Raw genomic sequence first — 20102 nt, 5'->3', positions numbered from 1 at the left:
GGTTGTCCTAAAATCTTTGTGAAAAGGCAAAGGAAATAGACTATCTGTAATATTGTTAAAACAAAAAAAGTAAAGTGGGAGAAATCAGGCTACTCAATTTTAAGACAGTCAGGACTGTGTGTCATTGGCAGAATAGACAGTAGGTCAATGGAACAGAAAAGAAACAAAACAAAACAGAAATAGACCCCACAAAATACACCTAGCTGATTTATGACAAAGGTACAAAAGCAATTTGCAGGCATCTCATTTTATTTCACTTTTGTTTACTGTGATTCACAGATAACTGCATTTTTTAGAAGTTGAACGTTTGTGGCAACGCTGGGTTAAGTTTATTGCTACCATTTTTCCAACAACATTTGCTCACTTATTGTGTCAGGGTCACATCTTGGTAATTTTCACAATATTTCAAACTTCTTCCATAATCTTATTGATTATGGTGATCTGAGATCAGTGATTACAGACTCACTGAAGCTTTCAAACTTCATATTCCACAAAGAATTAATATCCAGAATATATGAGGAAATCTCAAAGCTCAACAGTAAAAAACAAAATCCAATTAGAAAATAGGCAAAAGACATGAAGAGATATTTCACCAATGAGGACATATGGACAGTAGATAAGTATGTAAAACAACGTTCGACATCTTAACCATTATGGACACTAGATTAAAATCATAATGAGGTATCACCACACACCTATCAGAATGGCTAAAATAAAAAATAGTGACAATGCCAAATGCTGGTGACTGTGTGGAGAAAGTGCATCTGTCATACATTGCTGGTAGAAATGTACAATGTTAAGTCACTCTGGAAAACCGTTTGACAGTTTCTTAAAAATCTGAAAATGCGTGATTAGAAAGGCCCCTGTCCGTGGCATTTTTCCCAGAGAAATGAAGACTTATCTTCACACAAAAACCTGAACATAGTTGTTTGCAGCAGCTTTCTTTATAATGCCCTCAAATTAGAAGACAGCCATATGTCTTTCAAGGAGTGAATGGTTAAACAGACTCTGGTATATCCATGCCATGGACTACTACTTGGCTGTGAAAAAATATATAAAAAGAACACAAAACAAACTATTGATAGCACGAATTGAATGAATCTGCAAGAATTAGACTGACTGAAAAAAGTCGATCCCCAAAGACTATATCCCATCGGGTTCCACCTATACAACATTCTTAAAACGACAAAATTATAAGAATGGAGAATGAATTGGTGGTTGTAAGAGTTAAAGAGGGAGTGGGGATGGAAGGTGTTGGGGTGGCTATAGAAGGGCAACAGGAGGGGCCCTTGTGATGACAAAAGTGGTCTATATCTTGCCAGTATACCGGTCAAAATCCTGGTTATAACATCATGCTGTAATTTTGCAAGATGTTGCTGTTGAAGGAAACTGGGTAAAGGGTACATCAGATCTCTGTTATTTGTTACAAATCCGTGTGAATATTCAACTATTTAAAAATGAAAGGTGTCATTTAAAGTATCATATATATCATAAATATAAATATATTCCATATATTTGCAAGTTGCCTTCCCATAGAGATGATTACAATTTATATGTCTGTCAAAATTGTGATGGATGTGCACCTGTCCCTGTATCCCAGCCCACACAGTGTATCACATTTTTTGACTTTGGCCAACCAGATAGTTGATAGTGGTATTGTTTTCATGTGTACTATAAGTTATGAGTGAAGTTAAGGATTTTTTTTCTCATGTTTCAAGGTCATTTGTGTTTCTTTTTATTTGAACTGCTTATAAATCTTAAAAACCAGAGCTTGGGCGGGGGTTGCGGGGGGAGTTCCCTGCCAAGATATTAGCTTTTTTTTTTTTTTCCTGAAAAAAAATTTTTTTTAACGTTTATTTATTTTTGAGACAGAGCCAGAGCATGAATGGGGGAAGGTCAGAGAGAGAGGGAGACACAGAATCTGAAACAGGCTCCAGGCTCTGGAGTGGTCAGCACAGAGCCTGACGTGGGGCTCGAACTCACGGACCACGAGATCGTGACCTGAGCCGAAGTCGGACGCTTAACCGACTGAGCCACCCAGGCGCCCCGATATTAGCTTTTTTGAATGGTCTCCCTGCCTCCCACCCTCCATACCTCATGACACATATGCCTTCTCTTCCTCAGGATTGTTCTTGGTTTCATAAGCAGACTTTATTTTTTGGCATCTCTGCCATCTCTTAGAATAGCCAAACCTGTGATACATTCTTTTACCAAAGAGTGGGTTCCTTTTTTTCTTTTTTAAAGTTAATGTCTATTTATTTGTGAGAGAGAGAGAGAAAGAGAGACAAAGAGGGCTGGGAGAGGGGGCAGATAGAGAGGGAAACAGAATCAAATGGGCTCCAGGCTCTGAGCTGTCAGCACAGAGCCCGACGTGGGGCTCGAACTCATGAGCCACAAGGTCATGACCTGAGCTGAAATTGGAACCTCAACCAACGGAGCCACCCAGGCGCCCCAAGAGTGGGTTCTTAATGAAGGGCTCAACCCGGTTCATTTTTCTGTGTTGCTCCTATTGAATTCTATAGCATCACAATCCCACAAAACTTATCAGAACATGCCTCTTTTACATTCCCTCTCCATGTACACTTTGAAGTCAATTTATTTACTCTTCTTCCTTCATGGATGTTAAGAAATTTGAATTCAGAGAGAGCTTTACACCTCCTGCTCGTCTTACCCTTACACAGTGTGCCTGTGTCTCCAATGCCCTCTGTTGTTTATTCATTCACTAGTAACATTCCTGCTAAACTCATTCTTTGGGGAGACCTTGAGATATATTTAACCTTAAATGGGAGGCCACAGCTTGGGAGTGGCTAGCTTCCATTTCTGCCCTGGCAAACTGTTTCTAGTTCCTTGGGGAGAGAGATTTAGGGAGTCATGGAACTCTTTTATGATTCCCACAAAATCAAAAGAGATGTTGTTGTTGTTGTTGTGGCCACTTTCAACAGTCTTCTGTCTGGTCCCCTTTAGTGGCTGTCCATTGCCTTCAGGTTTGTTATCCCTCTCAAAAACCTGCCCTTAGCAAAAGATTCGATAAGCTCATTGGGACAGAAACGCAACTGAGAGATAAAAGTTTAGATGGGACCCTCCTGGGTTTAGGTGTAACCTGCTCAAAGCCTGACACTGAGGCATGAAGCTGTAATGCTGACATTTCATGATGCAGACAGCAGGGAGGAGAGTTAAGGGTCTGGCCAAGTAAACACTTTGCGTTCTTGAAATCTGAAATGTAAGTAGCACATATTGTCTCTACTCCTACATGTGCCCCTGTTCCTTGTGTGGGGCTGTGGAGGCGGTGAACACCTAAGCAAGCTAAGCATGTGTTAATGACAGGGGTTCAGCAGTGACGCACAGGGTACCATTTATATATTTTGGTCTAGGTGATAAACAGATTCCGAGAGGGAGTTGGTAATAGTTCATCTTTGAAATTTCTTTTAGTTACACTGATTGGTGCAGCTGATATTTCTGTTAATACAGTGGCATTCAGCATCTCCATGTAAACTCTTAGGTTCCAGTTAGTACCAGTGTTTTTAGAAAGATCTGGGAAAATTAAGAATGTCTTGAGAAAAATGAAAATAACACCTCCATGATAAAAACAAAGTTTGCTGTTGTAAGCATTAATGGACTATCATTCTTCTCCTTCTCCTTCTGTTTCCACACGGTTATCCCCTTTGTTACAGACTCAATCTTCCTTTCAGCCACTGACCTCTCTTAGACATATTTAATTGATTTTCTTGACAGCATTTTCCTATTTTGATTCTTCTTCCATTGTTCCATTTTCCAGATGCGGTCCTGTTTTTTATTTACCCACGGGCTTTTTTTTTTTAAAGCCCTTTATAAAATCACGTCAATTGTTTGCCCCTTCTGAAGAAATTATAATTTGCAAAAGCTTAATTGGGATCTCTTATGATTCTCCACACTTCACAATTTTAATACGTATCATTAGCACCACAGAATTCCCAGATTTCTTAGTTCTTCCGAAGTTTCCTCTCCATATCTAGCCCCTCTCTATAGTTATAGTTGGCTAAAGTGTTTATTTCTAAAATAAAAAAGTCTGAAAGAAAACCGGATAAACATTATTACTACATCAAAGTCACAAGCTCTTCCCACACTGTCACTTAGCGTTGCTGTTTTAAGTTTTTGAAAAAGCAAATGCTGAACCCCATTTGGATGCTGTTTTCACAATAAACTATTTTAATGATCACATATGTTGTTGTTTTAAGGGCCCATTTTATAACGGAAAGACCATACTTGGGACTATCTTGGGGATTTGATTCATGTAATACCTACCTCATTTTGCACTAATCTGTTCATTAATCTGCCTGACTACATGGTCTGTTTTCATTCACTTTGATTTCTTTTGTGTTTAAAGTTCAGGGTTTCAATGTTTACTGCTAAAATTGAGGATGACAGCTTTTGCTTGTGTGTTTGCTTGTTAGTCCATCTACATTTCTTTCTTTTTTTAAAAATTGTTTTTCACATTTATTTATTTTTGAGAGACAGAGACAGAGCACGAGGGGAGGGAGGGGCAGAGAGAGGAGACACAGAATCCCAAGCAGGCTCCGAGATCTGCGCTGTCAGCACAGAGCCAGATGTGGGGCATGAACCCACAAACTGTGAGATCATGACCTGACTGAACATGACCTGACTGAAGTCGGACGCGCAATAAACTGAGTCACCCAGGCGCCCCCATCTAGATTACTAAACATTTCCATACTGCAAAGGCAAGAAAGAAAAGAACATGATGGAGATAATATTGTGATATTGTGTCAACACATTTACTTATTACATGAGAAGCCCTCTGAATGAGCAAATAAGGATGTAGAGAAAGAGAGAGGAAGAGAGAGAATCCCAAGCAGGCTCCACACTGTCAGTGCAGAAACCAATGCAGCGTTCAAATTCATGAACTGTGAGATCATGACCCGAGTTGAAACCAAGAGTCAGATGCTTAACCAACTGAGCCACCCAGACACCCCGGGACATGGATGATTTTCATTTGGGATAGGATGAGAACACTTACTGTTGGGATTCAGAGTTTTCCACTACTCCTTTTACCCAGTAGCACCTCATCTCATTTCCTACTGTTGGACTTAAAAGATTTCAGTTTTTGTTTTTTTTTTTTTAATTATCATTATTATTTTAAGTGTATTATTTATTTTGAGAGAGAGGGGAGGAGAGAATCCCAAGCAGGCTCTGTGCTATCAGGGCAGAGCCTGATGTGGGGCTCCATCTTGTGAACTGTGAGATCATGACCTAAGCCAAAATCAAGAATTGGATGTTTAATAGACTGAACCAACCAGGCACCTCAAAAAGATTTCAGTTTTTAAGAGACTTCTGTCATGCTGATGATAGTGTAACACATATTTTAGTCCAAACAATAAGATGCAAGAAATCTCATAGGATTTATATCTTTATCCAAGTAACCAACTTCCAGTTTATCCTGATCAATGGACAAATTCACTGGTGGATTTTCCCCTTGCTGAGTAAAAGTTTAGGAGAGAGTGCTTAATCACTACAGCACATTTAGGCAAGGGTCCTCTGTTCCTCTGTTCACACAGGTCACCTGAGAAAGGAAAAGAAACCTATGGTAGTAAGAACAAATGCAGATTAAAAGCTCAATAAAGTAGCTGCTTTGGCGAATGTTTTGTTTGCCACAGGTGCCTATTAAAGGCAGGGGAGATCAGAGGATCATTCTCTATGAATCAAGTGTCAACGGCCATTCATCAAGTTACAGACCAGCACGGATGTCTGGTTAAGGGCACAAGTGCCTGGGTGCTTGAAAGTAAGGGAAGTTGTCCGATGAAGTCTGAAGACAGAAACTGGTAATAGTGTCTGTGATTGCACCCTTCTTCCTGCTATACTGGGCCTGTGTTTCCTGTCAATATCCGTTGGTTGTTACCTGCCACTTCCCTTTACACATGAAGAAATGTTTCTTCATTATTTGGATGTGCAAAAGATTTTATTACCCCTTCGTTTCTGAACTATTAACCCAACATTCCTCACTAACACTTGGTAATGGTTGAAAATACATTTGGTACAATCTAAGTTGACCGTTAGCCTCAAGCAATAATTCTAACAGATGTTTTTTAACAGTTTAATTCAGGCTCTTTATGATCAATGTTCAGTCTCTTAGATTCCACTCTGCTGTTCTCCAAGATGGTGTGTAGAGTATGAGATCTGGGGGAGAGGCTCCCATGACTACTTGGCTTTGGAGGAAGCACTGAGCTTCCTACTGGTTCCTGATGCATTTCAGTTGGCATCTGCTGAGGTGTGTTTAGTGTGACCCCATCCCTGTGGTATCCACCAGTAACATCTAGGGCTGATAATCCCATGGTATATATTCTCTTCTCCTCTCCTCTCCTTCCCTCCCCTCCCCTTTTCTTTTCTTTTCTTTTTTTCTTTTCTTTTCTTTTCTTTTCTTTTCTTTTCTTTTCTTTTCTCTTTTTTCCCTTCTTTTCTTTTTTAAGTTGCATGCTCAGTGTGAAGCCCAAAGAGGGGCTTGAACTCATGACCTTGAGATCGAGATCTGAGCTGAGATCAAGAGTCAGAAGCTTCACTGCTTGAGCCACCCAGGTGTCCCATTGTCTATTGTTTCTTAAACTTGATCAGGGCCTGGCCAGCTCACCTCTAACATTTGCAGGACCTGAGGAAGACTACCAGGAAGTATGACTATAAATGTATATAAATATAAATCAAGCGAAGGTACTCTTATGTATGTTCTATGTAATAGAACCTCTATGGGTATACTTTTGAAATGACAACATTGAAAAATATCTTTAAAGCTAAGGCTTTCATATATTTGAAAACTGGCAATATATTATAGAAAAACTTATTATTGTATGTGTCTGAGAGTTCTGTTGATGGGTTGGATGACTACTAAAATAAATACATAATTCAATATATTATTACCTATTTATTTCTTAAGTTAATTTTTCTGATTTTATTTCAGCAGAATCATTAATAATGTTATTGTGATCAAGATTTTCATAACTTGGGTCCACTGATAGTAATGCCAAATGAGACATTTCCTGAATGATTGTAGTATTTATGCATTTTTCCTTTGTCCATAGCTCTGCTGAGGGGTATAGCAACAAAAATCTAAGTAATTGTTTTAAAACAATATTTGATTTGAAATGAACCCATGGATTTTACAAATGTGTAAACATTGTAATGGAGTTGTGTATGATAAAATTGTTACTAAAGACATTATACAAGTTATTAAATTATACCTTATTAATATTACTTATGTTGCTAATGATCCTCACCATCTCTTTAGAACCATATAGTTTATCTTCAGTTTTTCTTCTTTCAAACTTTCAATTCTTGAATATATTTTTTGAAGTGAAAATAGCTATATTCTATGAACATTTCTCTGTTTTGTATGAACTGTACCACGATCAATAATGGCCAGAAAATGCAGTCTATATTTTGGAGACTTTCTGTACACATCTTCTTCATAATCAGGCAAGTGATTTTGTTTTTTTACTCTAATTTTCTTATTTTTTTAATTGAAATGTCACTTTTTTTGCATATTTCATATGCTGTTTCTTTTAATTCAGGCATACCATATTTTTTCTAAAAAATTAAAAAGTAATTAAAAACTTTTTAAAAATGTTTATGAGTGCGGGAGGGGCAGAGAGAGAGGGAGACACAGAATCCGAAGCAGGCTCCAGGCTCTGAGCTGTCAATACACAGCCCCACAGGGGCTTGAACTCACCAGCAGTGAGATCATCACCTGAGACCTGAGCAGAAGTCAGAGGCTTAAGGGACTGAGCTACCCAGGTGCCCCTTAAAAAGCAATTTTAATCCTTTTAAAGGTAAAATAACCAAAGTTAGAGGGGTTTTTTTTTCTTTACCAGCATGTATGGGAAGCAATAGCTCCATCCCCCTACTGTGGATAATGCAAATCGGATATTAATTTCACTTTCCCACAAGTCACAATTCACTCTTTATTTGAGCGTCTTCTCTTGAGCATCTTGTGTTGTTTTTCTTAATATTGTGTGTACTTTAGTAAGTGGTTGGAAAATCAGAATTAACACCTATTTCATGAAGAGTTCTCCCTTGGGCATATCCAGAAACTGCTTATATAATCTATGATTGTTCCAAAGGACATCGCTGCTGTGACGCAGTTGTAATCCTGTCTGCCACTCGTCATATGTGCCTATCATGAATACTGAGCTTGTTCTGGAGTGTCCCAGGGTCACAAATCGGAGCAAGATGCAAGATAATGGACACTTAGCACTTTTGGAGAATGACACCTCATTACACAAGAATTTTATTGTACTCTTGCTGAGAGGATTTGATACACTGAGTGCTTCCTCTGCTCAGAATCTCTGGGCTTTGAAGCAGTGACCGTTTCTCACTCAGCAGCAGGAGTGTAACCGAACCCACGTTCCATGTTTGCTATGCCTGATGCATAGCAAAGCCAGTCACTGAGACACTAGGTGTGCAGCAAGGAAAGAGTGTATTCGAGAGGCAGCCAAACGAGGAGACAGGAGGACAAGCCTCAAATCTGCCTCTCAGAAGAGGGAAAGAACAAGTGTTTTATAATCACAGGGGTTGGGATGATATACATATTGATGAAAAGGGTGGGGGAATTGATGATTATTCATGAGGAAAGATGGAGCAGGCACCATGAGCAAACATATATGTAATGTGGGTTCTCATGTTTACTTTGGGTGGGGACTTAACATTAAAATGAGGCAAAATGCAGCCCCTGATATCAGGAGGTTATCGTAGGACAAGAGAAGGAGCTGGGGGGCACGCGCGGACAGCTGGTATAATGTGGTGGGGTCTTGGGCTCGCTATCTTGGGCAAGGAGGGCAGGGCCTTGCTTGTTCATAGGCTGGAACCTAGAGTTGACCTAGAGTCCACACTTCTGCAGAGAGAGAGCTAGTGAGTTTGTTAGTGGGGGTCTGAAGGGACACGGTAGCTGACCAGGGGGCAACAGTTCTCTGAAAAGCAAGCTTTAGACTTTCTGCGAGTTTCAACCTGTTAATACTATGGCTCCCAGTGTCAGGATCACCTTGAGCCACCACAGCATTGGGAAGCAGTCATCTTCTTTCAAGGACACAGGGTAAAGCATGTGAGGTGTCTCCCTGGCACCTGAACAGGGTTGCTCATGAGAGTGGATGCTTGGGGTTATGGGTCACTCTGTGCACCACTGAGCCCCAGATCCTGTGCGATGGAGATACCATGTACTTTTACCCCACAGAGCTGCCCCTGTAGGCACATAGCTCTTTTGGCCCTGGGAATGTGTCATTAGGAGAATTAGGTAATTTCTTATATCCCGTAAAAATAAGATAATATTTGCTTCATTGTATATTCTTAACAATTATTTTATGTAACTTAATTCTGAATATTTTGCTTTTACTCCATATTTAACTGATTTATCGCCTGGGTGTGTATGTATATGTGTTTGCGGTATACTCTATACTTTAAAGCATGGTCTAAGATTAGGAATGGGTACTGGAACCTTCCCCATGTACTCAGCCTGCCCCTGTGCCCCCCTGTCCCTGGCCTTATAGGTGCTACAGATCCTTCTGAATGACTTCTATGTCTCAGACTAGCCACCCTGGAGGCTCAACCTTGAAGTGTCTTTGCTCTCAACCACAGCGAGCCTCTTGGAAGGCCCTTTGGTTCTCAATCCAGTGCCAATACCATATTCAACACCATATGGAGACCAAGCATGGCTCAGAAAAGCAAACTAGACATTTTCTGTGCTCTTACCCTCTTCACTGGGGTGGGATGAGTGCTACTCTGTACAGCAGAGACCCTTGGGGATGGGGATACCAGGGCATACCTCCTCTTTCTTCTTTCTACTCCCGCCCCTTTGTCTTTCCCCCAGGTGGCCATGGGATGGATTTCCTTTTGTTTCCCTAATCTACTTTCTTAATGAAAAAAATCTATGATCTGCTCATGGGCTTAACCCTTGATATGTTAAGTGAGAGCTAAAGAGATCTAGAAAATCCTTTGGTCCTCAATAATATTAGCCTTTTAAGACTATTGTTTTACTGCTGAATTCTAGATTTGATGTCAGAAATGAAATAATAATTCTACGTTTATTCCAGTTTCTTCTTTGATTCTTTTACAGCTGTAGTTAGACTTGAAGGCACATTGGAATCACCATGGATGGCTGATTAAAAGATATACTGCTGGGGCACCTGGGTGGCTCAGTCAGTTAAGCCACCAACTCTGGGTTTCAGCTCAGGTCGTGATGTCACTGTTTTTGAGTTCAAGCCCTGCATTGGCTCCTTGCTGCCAGTGGGGGTGTGCTTGGGATTCTGTCTCTCCCTCTCTCTGCCCCTCACCTGCTCTCTCTCGCTCTCTCTCTTTCTCTCTCCAAATAAATAAACTTAAAAAAAACTCCACATATTGCTGGAATTCACTCTTGGAGTTTCTGATTTTGTAGGGCCGGAGAAGGGCCTGAGAATTTTCATTTCTAATGGGTTCCAGTGATGCTGGTGCTTCTGGTCTGGGGACCACACATGGAGACCCACTCTTTTACAGCAATCTTAATTAAGCATGCCCACCGGACACCCTGTTCCAGCAGATGGATACCTTGGGTTGAGCAGAGAGAAAGTTTATGTGTTTGGAAGGTAAAATAGAAAGGCACATTAAGTGGTTGTGTGGTTTTTTATTTTTTATTTTTTTTTGTATTTCAAATGGGTGTGTCCCTGCTGAACTCACCAAGAAGTGCCAGATCTAAATACCTGTTTATTTAGATGGAACGTAGTCTAACAATACGAAATTTAGAAGAAAGCATTGTTTCTTTTTTGCACGTGGGCCTTAGCCAACTATGGTAAGAAACAGATACTTTTCTTACTTAGCTGAGATTTCCATGACATGTTTTCTCTCCATGATAATTTACCAGAATGTGATATTTTAAAAACAGTTAACCGATTTTTTTTCTAGGTTTCATTTAAAATTATACTTAGTAGAAATTTACCATAAATACATCTTTCTGCCTTGGAGGATTTTCTTTCACTTTTTCATGGTAGCAATGGAGCGACATCATTGATCACTTAATTATGATTCCCTTTGGGGTAATATGTTAATGAAAATACTTGGGAGCACCAAGAAGCATTTTTCAGATTCGAATGCCAAGTCACAGTATGGCTAGTCTATTATTTTTGAAAATGGAATCACATCCCTCACTAAATGTTTCCATAAAAAAACTTTTGGGTGCTTTTGCCTTGAATGGGAGTTGTGTGGGTGAGGAAGACATTCAGTGCATTCTACATTAATCTGGCTCTATTTGTTTTCACCATAAGGCATAATTATCGAGCTACAGACATTATAAATCATATAAAAACAGAAGCAGCACTAAATTACTTTGTTTTCTCAAGTCTCAGTGTTAAATTTATTTATTATTTTTTTCACAGCTTCCTTATCTAAATAGGGGCTCCTCTTGCACCCTTATTTGGAAGAAGAGGCTGGCATAGAACATCAAAATTTTTCTAGCCCTGAGTGCCCTTGTATCTTCAGACATGACTAGACCAGTCAATAATTGTGAACATGATTGGGGACCCATCTCGGTCTCCCACCACTCAGCTTTCTTTTCTTTTGTCCCTACAAGCAATATGTTAATGTATCTCACAGAGGCTCTGCTGTTCTCAGCTGCAGATTGTGAGCTCACCCACTGAAAAGTCAGTGAGCTAATTAATGCAGCCACCTCAACAGTGAACACAGCAGTCACCCTAGATGTACACTAGGACACCCGTGAGAAAGGAGTGACCATCTGCAGAAAGCACAGTGCTCCAAGAAAGCGTAAGAATGCAGTGGAACAGAGCAAATGGATGTAAGTCACACAATCTCGATCTGCAAGTGGTCAAAGCAAACATTGTCCCAAAGATGAGACACGAGGTAGTGTAGAGTATCTCGGATGCTCACCTTCACTGGCTGCCTAAGTATTTATAAAGAGAGATTGATATGGGAGGCAGGGAGGGAGAGGGAGAAAGAATATGAAAACACGCCTGCTGAAACCATTAATATGAGCAGACAGGCAAGCTAACATGCTTATTACCAACATGTAATAATATATAGTGAAGACATTTTGGATGCTTAGAAACGGTTCAGGGAATTGGGAGGCCCAAATTATTCTGATGCCTTTTAAAAGGTTTGCAAAATATTGTAATGTGTGTGAAATGGACAGTTGCTTTTCCATTTTTTATTAAAGACAAAATGCAAGGATTTTTATCTTCTCAGGGTAAGATTTGATGCTGGATAGAAGTGCGATTTAAAAAAAAGGGGGGGGGGCGCGCCTGGGTGGCTCAGTCGGTTCAGCGTCCGACTTCAGCTCAGGTCAGGATCTCACGGACCGTGAGTTCGAGCCCCGCGTCAGGCTCTGGGCTGATGGCTCAGAGCCTGGAGCCTGCTTCCAGTTCTGTGTCTCCCTCTCTCTCTGCCCCTCCCCCGTTCATGCTCTGTCTCTCTCTATCTCAAAAATAAATAAACGTTAAAGAAAAAAAGTGAGTGCAGACCATGCCTTTCTTTGCAATTATCTATAGAAAAGAAATCTATTTCATGTCTCGTGTAAAAAAAAAATCTGTTTAGTTTTAAAGGACCAATGACTTAGCCCTGCATTTTTTTTTTCTTGTGTGGTAATTTTATTTCATGGCTTTTGAGCACCTTTTGTTCTTAAAACTTCTCACCAGTATTTGCTTTGAAGTAAGTCACACGTGGTCTTAGATGCCCCAAACCTTCAATGAGAGAATTGCCCTCATTGTGACAATCCTACACATTTTAGTTAAAAAACATCCCTCAACCCTAGTCATCTTCAGCACAGAATTTCAATTACTTAACTTTGAATTGAAGGTATAGGTTTGTAGGTTCCATTTTAATTTTTGTGGAAAACTTTTGTTAATTTTGAACTATGTCCCAGATAGTCCACAGAGTGAGGTAAGGAAAGGCAAGGCGGGCGGCCGATGGCTCATCAGCCCTGGAAGTCAGGCTCCCGCTCCACAGTGTCGGCGCCCTGCAGGGCTGCTCATATGGCAGGCACTCTAGAGACCAGAAGAATCAGATCTTTTCTAAATACAGAGGACATTTTTACTTCTATTCGGAGGGTTAAAAATTAGGGGCATTTTTACCTCATGGGACCAATATTAAATAAGGTGTGCAATTTAGTCTCCCAAGTTTAAAAACTGAAATTGTAAGACAACTGAATTAAAGATTCAGCCTTTTTCCTCCTACTGGAAAAAAAAAAAAAAAAAAAGAAAAAGAAAAAGAAAAAAAAAGTGGTGGGAAGAGAGAGAGCAAGAGATAATAATAAAGTCGGGATACAGAACAGAGGGCCTTAGTTTCTGTCCAGAGGGACCACCATCTTTTAATATAGCCACTTAAAAATACATGCATTGCTACATTTTTCATTAGCCTTAATTTTTTCATCAATCATGTTAATTTATACAGAGGGCACTTAATAATAGCTAATTAACACTTATGACTTCTGAAATTAAAAGACCTTTGGAGAGATTACTGCTGGTTGGGGAAAGGATTTTTTTTTTTTTTTTGTTCCTCCCATTCTAGAAAAGAGAGAGAAATAGCAAGAAAGTATGGGGCTTGGTGTGTTGAGAGGAGAGTCTTGCTTCTGCTTCCCTGATCATCCAGCAGATGATAACGACAATGGTCTATGTAGGCCTGGTGACATTCCCTGACACCGCCCTAGAAAAATGACACCATTGAAGATTACTGGTCTCAAACGAAATGAATCAAAATTCAGGATGATCTCTAACTAGACTGAGACCAAAATGAAACTTATAAATGCCACAAAATGATGTCAGAAGTAAACGAAAAATAATAACAATCCAGTGTAGTTCCTCTGTTGGAACAAAATAAGTCACAGAAAAAGTCAAAATTTACTAAGTTGGAATAATATTGAAGTTTTGGGGAGAAATAATTGTACAATGATCTTACTTATCAACGGAGGTGACTTGGATTTCTCTGTGTCATATTAACCAACTGTGCTTGCCTGTTTCATTCCTTTGTACCTCACTGCTTTAGGTCATGGTCTCTGTATTAAGAAAGTAGATTTTAACTGGGTCCTTTTTAGTATCTACAAAATGTCTTTGGTTAAGTACTTGTTTTATGTGAATGGATGTCCGTGTATATATGTACACACACAGAAATGTACTATTGTATACAAATACTACATGTGTATATTATAAGTTGTATATATTATAACATCTTCTGTATATTTAGAAATTGATCTATTTATAAATACATCTTTTACATTTTCATTTTATCTACCAGTAGATGTCTCCCTTCCCTGACTGAAGATTTCAATCTATAGGCCTGAGATTGTTAGTTAATCTTGTTTTTGTATGAACGGAGACATTAAGGTCTTTAAAAAAGGGAAACTTGAATATAAAGCATCTCCCAACCAAATTCATGTTTTATTTTTTTAAGTTTATTTATTTATTGAGAGAGAGAGAGAGAGAAGCAGAGGTGGGGGGTAGGGAGAGGGGGAGAGAGAGAATCCCATGCAGGCTCCACTCGGAGCCCAACTCTGGGTTCCAACTCACAAACTGTGAGATCATAACCTGATCCGAAATGAGGAGTCAGTTGCTTAACCAACTGGACCATCCAGATGCCCCTGTCCAAATCCATGTTTTAAATGCCTATTTGTGTATACCATATTCAATTGAAAATGTTGCATGGGGGCATTTTAATTTTAAGAGGATTACACAACAGATTCTCATTGCTCTCAGACCCTTTGAGTCTTTATGTTCTGACTAAAGATTATACCTGTGTAATACCTTTCTCGAAGTACCTAATCTGGTTTCAAGGGATTATGTGAATCTAAAAAGAAGTCTAAAGTCAGACTAGGGAATAAAATGTACTTCTGAATTTTAACATCAACTTGAAAATTGTCTGAATTTAGCTGTACATAAGAGTGAAAATGTTGACTAACTTCTTGGCAGATCCTTTGGTTTATTCTTCAAGAGGTGGAAAACATTTCCGAATGTGGCTATATGACCTGTGTTGATGTTAAAACGTTTAGTGCAAGTTGTAGCTTACAGGGGAGAAGTTTGCACATTGAGAAGCTTGTCATGTCCATGCTAAAAAGTTTTCTCTAGAAAACTTGCAGTGATAAGGCAAAATTTTTGAGGCATTCTTTTGGTGCCTCCAACATTCTCTTTCCCCTTCTCTTAGTTTACTTTTCCATTTTCCCTCTGTCGTTTGTGTGGCCTTGGTCTCATCTGCTCTGTTATCTTCCCTGTGAAGTGCTCTTAATTTTAGCAGGCTATTAAGAACTTGGCTAGATGTTGTGAAAACTCTGTGGCCTGCCAATTGTGGAATTTCCCAATGGATGGGATGGAAGAGAGTCCTTAAATCTACTGATTTGTCTTTGAACATGCCTGGGACAAAACTTATTGGTCTATTACTCTCATCGTGTTGATGGTTTTTTGGTGGTCTGTGTTCTGAGAAAACTGTGCTGACATTATTCTCTAACTGTCTGGAACCACCTGGATTGCAACTATTTCATCATCAGAGGAGTGATTCCAAAACCCTTTTCTGTGAGGAACATTCCCTCCTAAGGTTGTTACAGTGTGAGTTTGGGGACTCTCTCAGGGGTATGATGGACTGTAGGTTATACTCAATTCTGACCTAAACAATCATCCAACTGATTGAAAGCCACGAATGTGTTCTAACATCAGGGCTGAGAACCGCTGGTCTAGATAATTCATTGTCACCTTCTCATACATTGGTTATAGCTATAGAGGATGCTTTGAGTCCATTACTGGAGTATCAGATTAGTATTCTGTGAAATTACTGTGAACCCACAGGAGGGCCTTATTTTTCTAAGTGGAACCAATTTTCAAACCAGAAGTTCCATTTTTTAAATAATGGTAATTAAATAAATAATAGTAATTACTAAATAATAGTAATTAAAAAAATTATTTATAAATGAAATGAAAGTACCATTTTAATTATTGTAAGGTGTACATTTCAGTGGCATTTAGTACATTCACAATGTTGTACAAACATTACCATAGTCTTATTCCAGAATTTTCATCACCCCTAAAGGAAACCCCATCCTTATTAGGAGTCATTTCTCACTACCCCCCAAACCTGAGCCTCTGGCAACCACCAATCTGCTTGCTGTCTGTATGGGATTGCCTCTTCTGGACATTTCATACAAATGGAATCATATGGCATGTGGCCTTTGTGTATGGCTTCTGTCACCAAGATACTGTTTTGAAGGTTCTTCTGTGTTGTATAAGAACTTTATTCCTTTTTATGGCTGAATAATATTCCATTGTATTTATGTACCACAATTTGCTTATTTACCTTTTGGCTATTGTGAATAATGATCCTGCAAACATTCTTTTACAAGTTTTAGTTTAAATACTTGTTTTTCATTCTTTTGAGTGGAAATGTTGGGTCATGGGACAATTCTATGTTCAACTTACTGAGGAGCCTCCAAACTGGGGTGCTATTTTTGCCAGGTGAATGTTTCTTCAGAGAACCACTAATGTAATACACGGGGAAGGCTTTCTACTTCAATAAAAATGCAGAGTTAGGCATCCCAGGGTCCACCGTAATAATCATCATAATTATTCCTATGAGTTTAGAATCATGCTTACAGTTATAAGGTATTCTGTGATTTTTCATATGCTTTGACAATGATTATTTATTTGAGTTTCATGACAATTCAGGATGGCAGGCAAAGCTAACAATATATTCATTTCATAAATGGGACAACTGAGGTCCAGGGAGCTTGGATATCTTAGCTTCACTTTGTAATTAGTAAGTGCTATGATCAGGACCAGAATCCATGTCTATTAGGTGGGTGCCTTTTGTACTGTTCTATGATATGTATTTATTGCTTTTTAATTTTTCACCATATTGGCAATATTAGTACTGAGTTTTCCATTTTGGTTGCTTATGACAAATGGTACTTTTGGTAGGGTGATGACTGGCTAGGGTTTGCAGCTGTTGACAAAAGTGTTCTCCAATGATTGAAACAATCAATGACTGACTGTATTACTCATCCAAGTTTTACAATTGTGCCCATCCTCTGAACTCTGCCTCGAGAAAGTGATCCTGTCATCTTCAGATGAAAAATGATGACACATGCATTAATGAAACGCTGTTTTGTATTTTCATATCTGCAGTGAGAAAAACTGGAATGGGGCTTCTTAGCTAATTAATACCTTGACAGAGTATAAGAACAAAAGGCTGACTTTTCTGAAATTTGATACCCACTTTGTATTAACAGAGCCAATAGTGGTGACCAGAGGAGAAACTTCTAGAAGGACAACTCTTCAGTTTTAATCAGTATTATTCAGATAAGAAGCTTTGCTTTGTTTAGACTTCAGTAACTTTTATTCCTCTATAATCAGTTAAGCAATTAGGACTAATTTAGGCCTACACTGGCTTGTAGGACATGGTGATCTATTTCCTTTGAAGCATCTCCCCTATCCAGTTAGTATCACCTAACACATTTGGAGGTACTTTTGGTAAGAATAGAAAAAATACAATGGAATACTACTTGGCGATGAAAAAGAATGAAATCTCACCATTTACAACAACATGGATGAAACTAGAGTGTATTATGCTAAGTGAAATAAGTCAGAGAAAGACAAATACATGATTTCACTCATATGTGGAATTTAAGAAACAAAACAGATGCACATAGGGGAAGGGAAGCAAAAATAAGATAAAAACAGAGAGGGAGCAAACCATAAGAGACTCATAAATACAGAGAGCAAACCGAGGGTTGCCAGAGAGGAGGTGGGTGGGGGAATGGGCTAAATGGGTGATGGGCTTTGAAGAGGGCACTTGTTGAGATGAGCACTGGGTGTCATACGTAAGTGATAAATCACTGAGTTCTACTCCTGAAACCAATACTATACTGTATGTTAACTAAATTGAATTTAAATACATTAATAAAAAAAGAAAAGAAGATGGAACTAACAGGTTCAGGAAAATTTTTTGGGGAGTGAAACTCATCCTTTTCCGGGACAGTCATCATAGTGGCAGCCAATATGCCTTCTTTCATCCGGCATTTGCTTTGTAAAACATTTTGGCAGCTAATGCCCTCGAGGGCTTGCCTGTTTCAGAGTCCTACTACCAACAAAATACAGCACATGGTATATGATTATTCTAAATTAATTTGGGTTTGAAACTTTTTGAGCATTTCATTATCATCCTTTAGAGCCTCACCGTCCAGTACAGTAGCCTCTTGCCCTATGTGACTATTTAAATTTAAATTAATTAAAATTAAATAAAATTTAAAATTCACCTCATCAGTTGTACTAGACACATTTCAATTGCTCACGAGCCTCATGTGGCTTGTGGTTACTGCTTTGGACACCACGCATATAGAACATTTCCATCATCATAGAAAGTTCTATTGGACGGTGCTGCTTTAGATAATTGGGAAAAATCATCTGGAGTTCCAAAACTACAATTTTGCATCACAAAAATAGGAAAATGTTTGCTGATTCACAGCCTATAATCCTAGAAAAGAGGCCCTAAGGAACTGGAAGAAGCCTTAGAAATCATCCGAGAGGAGCCATCTGTTTTACAGACCTAAGGGAAGGTGGGTTTGGCATGGGCTAGTGACTTGTCAAAAGTCCCGTAACTAGTTACTGGCATACATTTCATAACTTTATATCATGCTTTTCTTCATAAAGCTGGTGTATATATTGTCCAGAAGTGTTTTGAGAAGTTCATGCAATGTTAAAATAGTAAATTACTAGTTTATCATTTTCCTTTTGTTCATCACCAAGTGTCCTGAGAGTCCATATTCATGCCTTCTCTTTCTCCTGCCCGTTTACTCTGGACTCTCTTGCTGGATGGTTTCAGCTCTTACAATCACTGAGATGTATCTACTAAGGATATTGACCACATCTTAGTTCCTACATCCAAAGGGCTTTTCTTATTTTATAATATGGTTCTGCATTATATCTTTAAATCTTGGAATATTTAAGAATAGATGCCTTCACATTCGTTTATTCTCCTTTTCCCCCAGTCTTATCTTCTGCTCCACTATCCTTTCTTCCTGGTCTCCCTCTCAGATTCCTATTCCTTCCCTTCTCTCCTAAATGGGGTCATGCAAGGACCCATTGTTTCCTTATTATTTTTCTCCCTACACTCTCTCCCTTGACAAGTTTACTTAACACTAAGGCTCAGCTACCCTCCAGATGACTGACTCCCCACCTGTAACTCTAACTCTGGGAGCTTGGGTCCCATGGCCAGCTGCCCCACAGGAACCTGATGCTCAAAACACTCAAAGATCTACCCAGTTGTCTTTTTCCTCTAGCTCCACTTCTTCCCGTGCATCCTATTTTTGTTAAAGACACAATAATTGTCCGAGCTACCCAGAATTGAAATCTTAGGTTCGTCACTGCCTCCTAAGGATGACCAACTATCTTGCTTTATCCAGGATTGAAAGATCTTCTAAGGGCAGGACTGTTAGTGCCTAGCAAACCAGGGTTGGTCACCCTATTCACGGTTCTTTCTTGCTACTATATCCAATCAGCCAGCAATTTGCTTTCAGTTCCACAATATTTCTCAAGTTTGTCTCTTTATTTTATCCCATCTTAATTTAGTTTTATCTCATCATATCTCTTGTAATAGCCTTTTCATGGATCTCCCTCTTCCAGTCATTCTTCCTTCAACCCATCCCAAGATCCACTACTGGGTAATCTTTCTATAAGTTAACCATGCTGACTCTTTACTCAAAAATATTCCTTGAGGACTTGGGAAGGGACCAGAAAGTAGAATGGTAACAAAAGAAAAGATAATTACTTTGAGGAGTGAAGTAAAAGCAAAAGTCCTATGAAAGAACAGAGTTTTGTTTCTTTCTCTTCTGAGTCCAGAAGTCACAGGCACCAAATTGTCAAATCTTGGAAATGACTTAGACCTCCAGTCTTTAACCTGGGGACTTGGCCAGTGACATTTTTTATGCATACTACCTCCTCCTGTTACCAACTCTTTGCTGCTTTGCTGGTAGCTCTGCTTCTTTGTCACTAGCTATTTTTGTCCAGGGACAATTATTTCCAGATAAATCATTTTGCCTGGGAAACCATTTCTCACTTCCCATATCAAGAAGCCGAAACAAAGAGGAGACAAATATGGTTCTATTTAAGAAACACAGT

The sequence above is a fragment of the Prionailurus viverrinus genome, chromosome B2 (assembly GCF_022837055.1).
Source record: "Prionailurus viverrinus isolate Anna chromosome B2, UM_Priviv_1.0, whole genome shotgun sequence".
Taxonomy (NCBI): domain Eukaryota; kingdom Metazoa; phylum Chordata; class Mammalia; order Carnivora; family Felidae; genus Prionailurus; species Prionailurus viverrinus.
The sequence above is the reverse complement of the archived record's forward strand: the minus strand, read 5'-3'. Positions refer to the sequence as shown.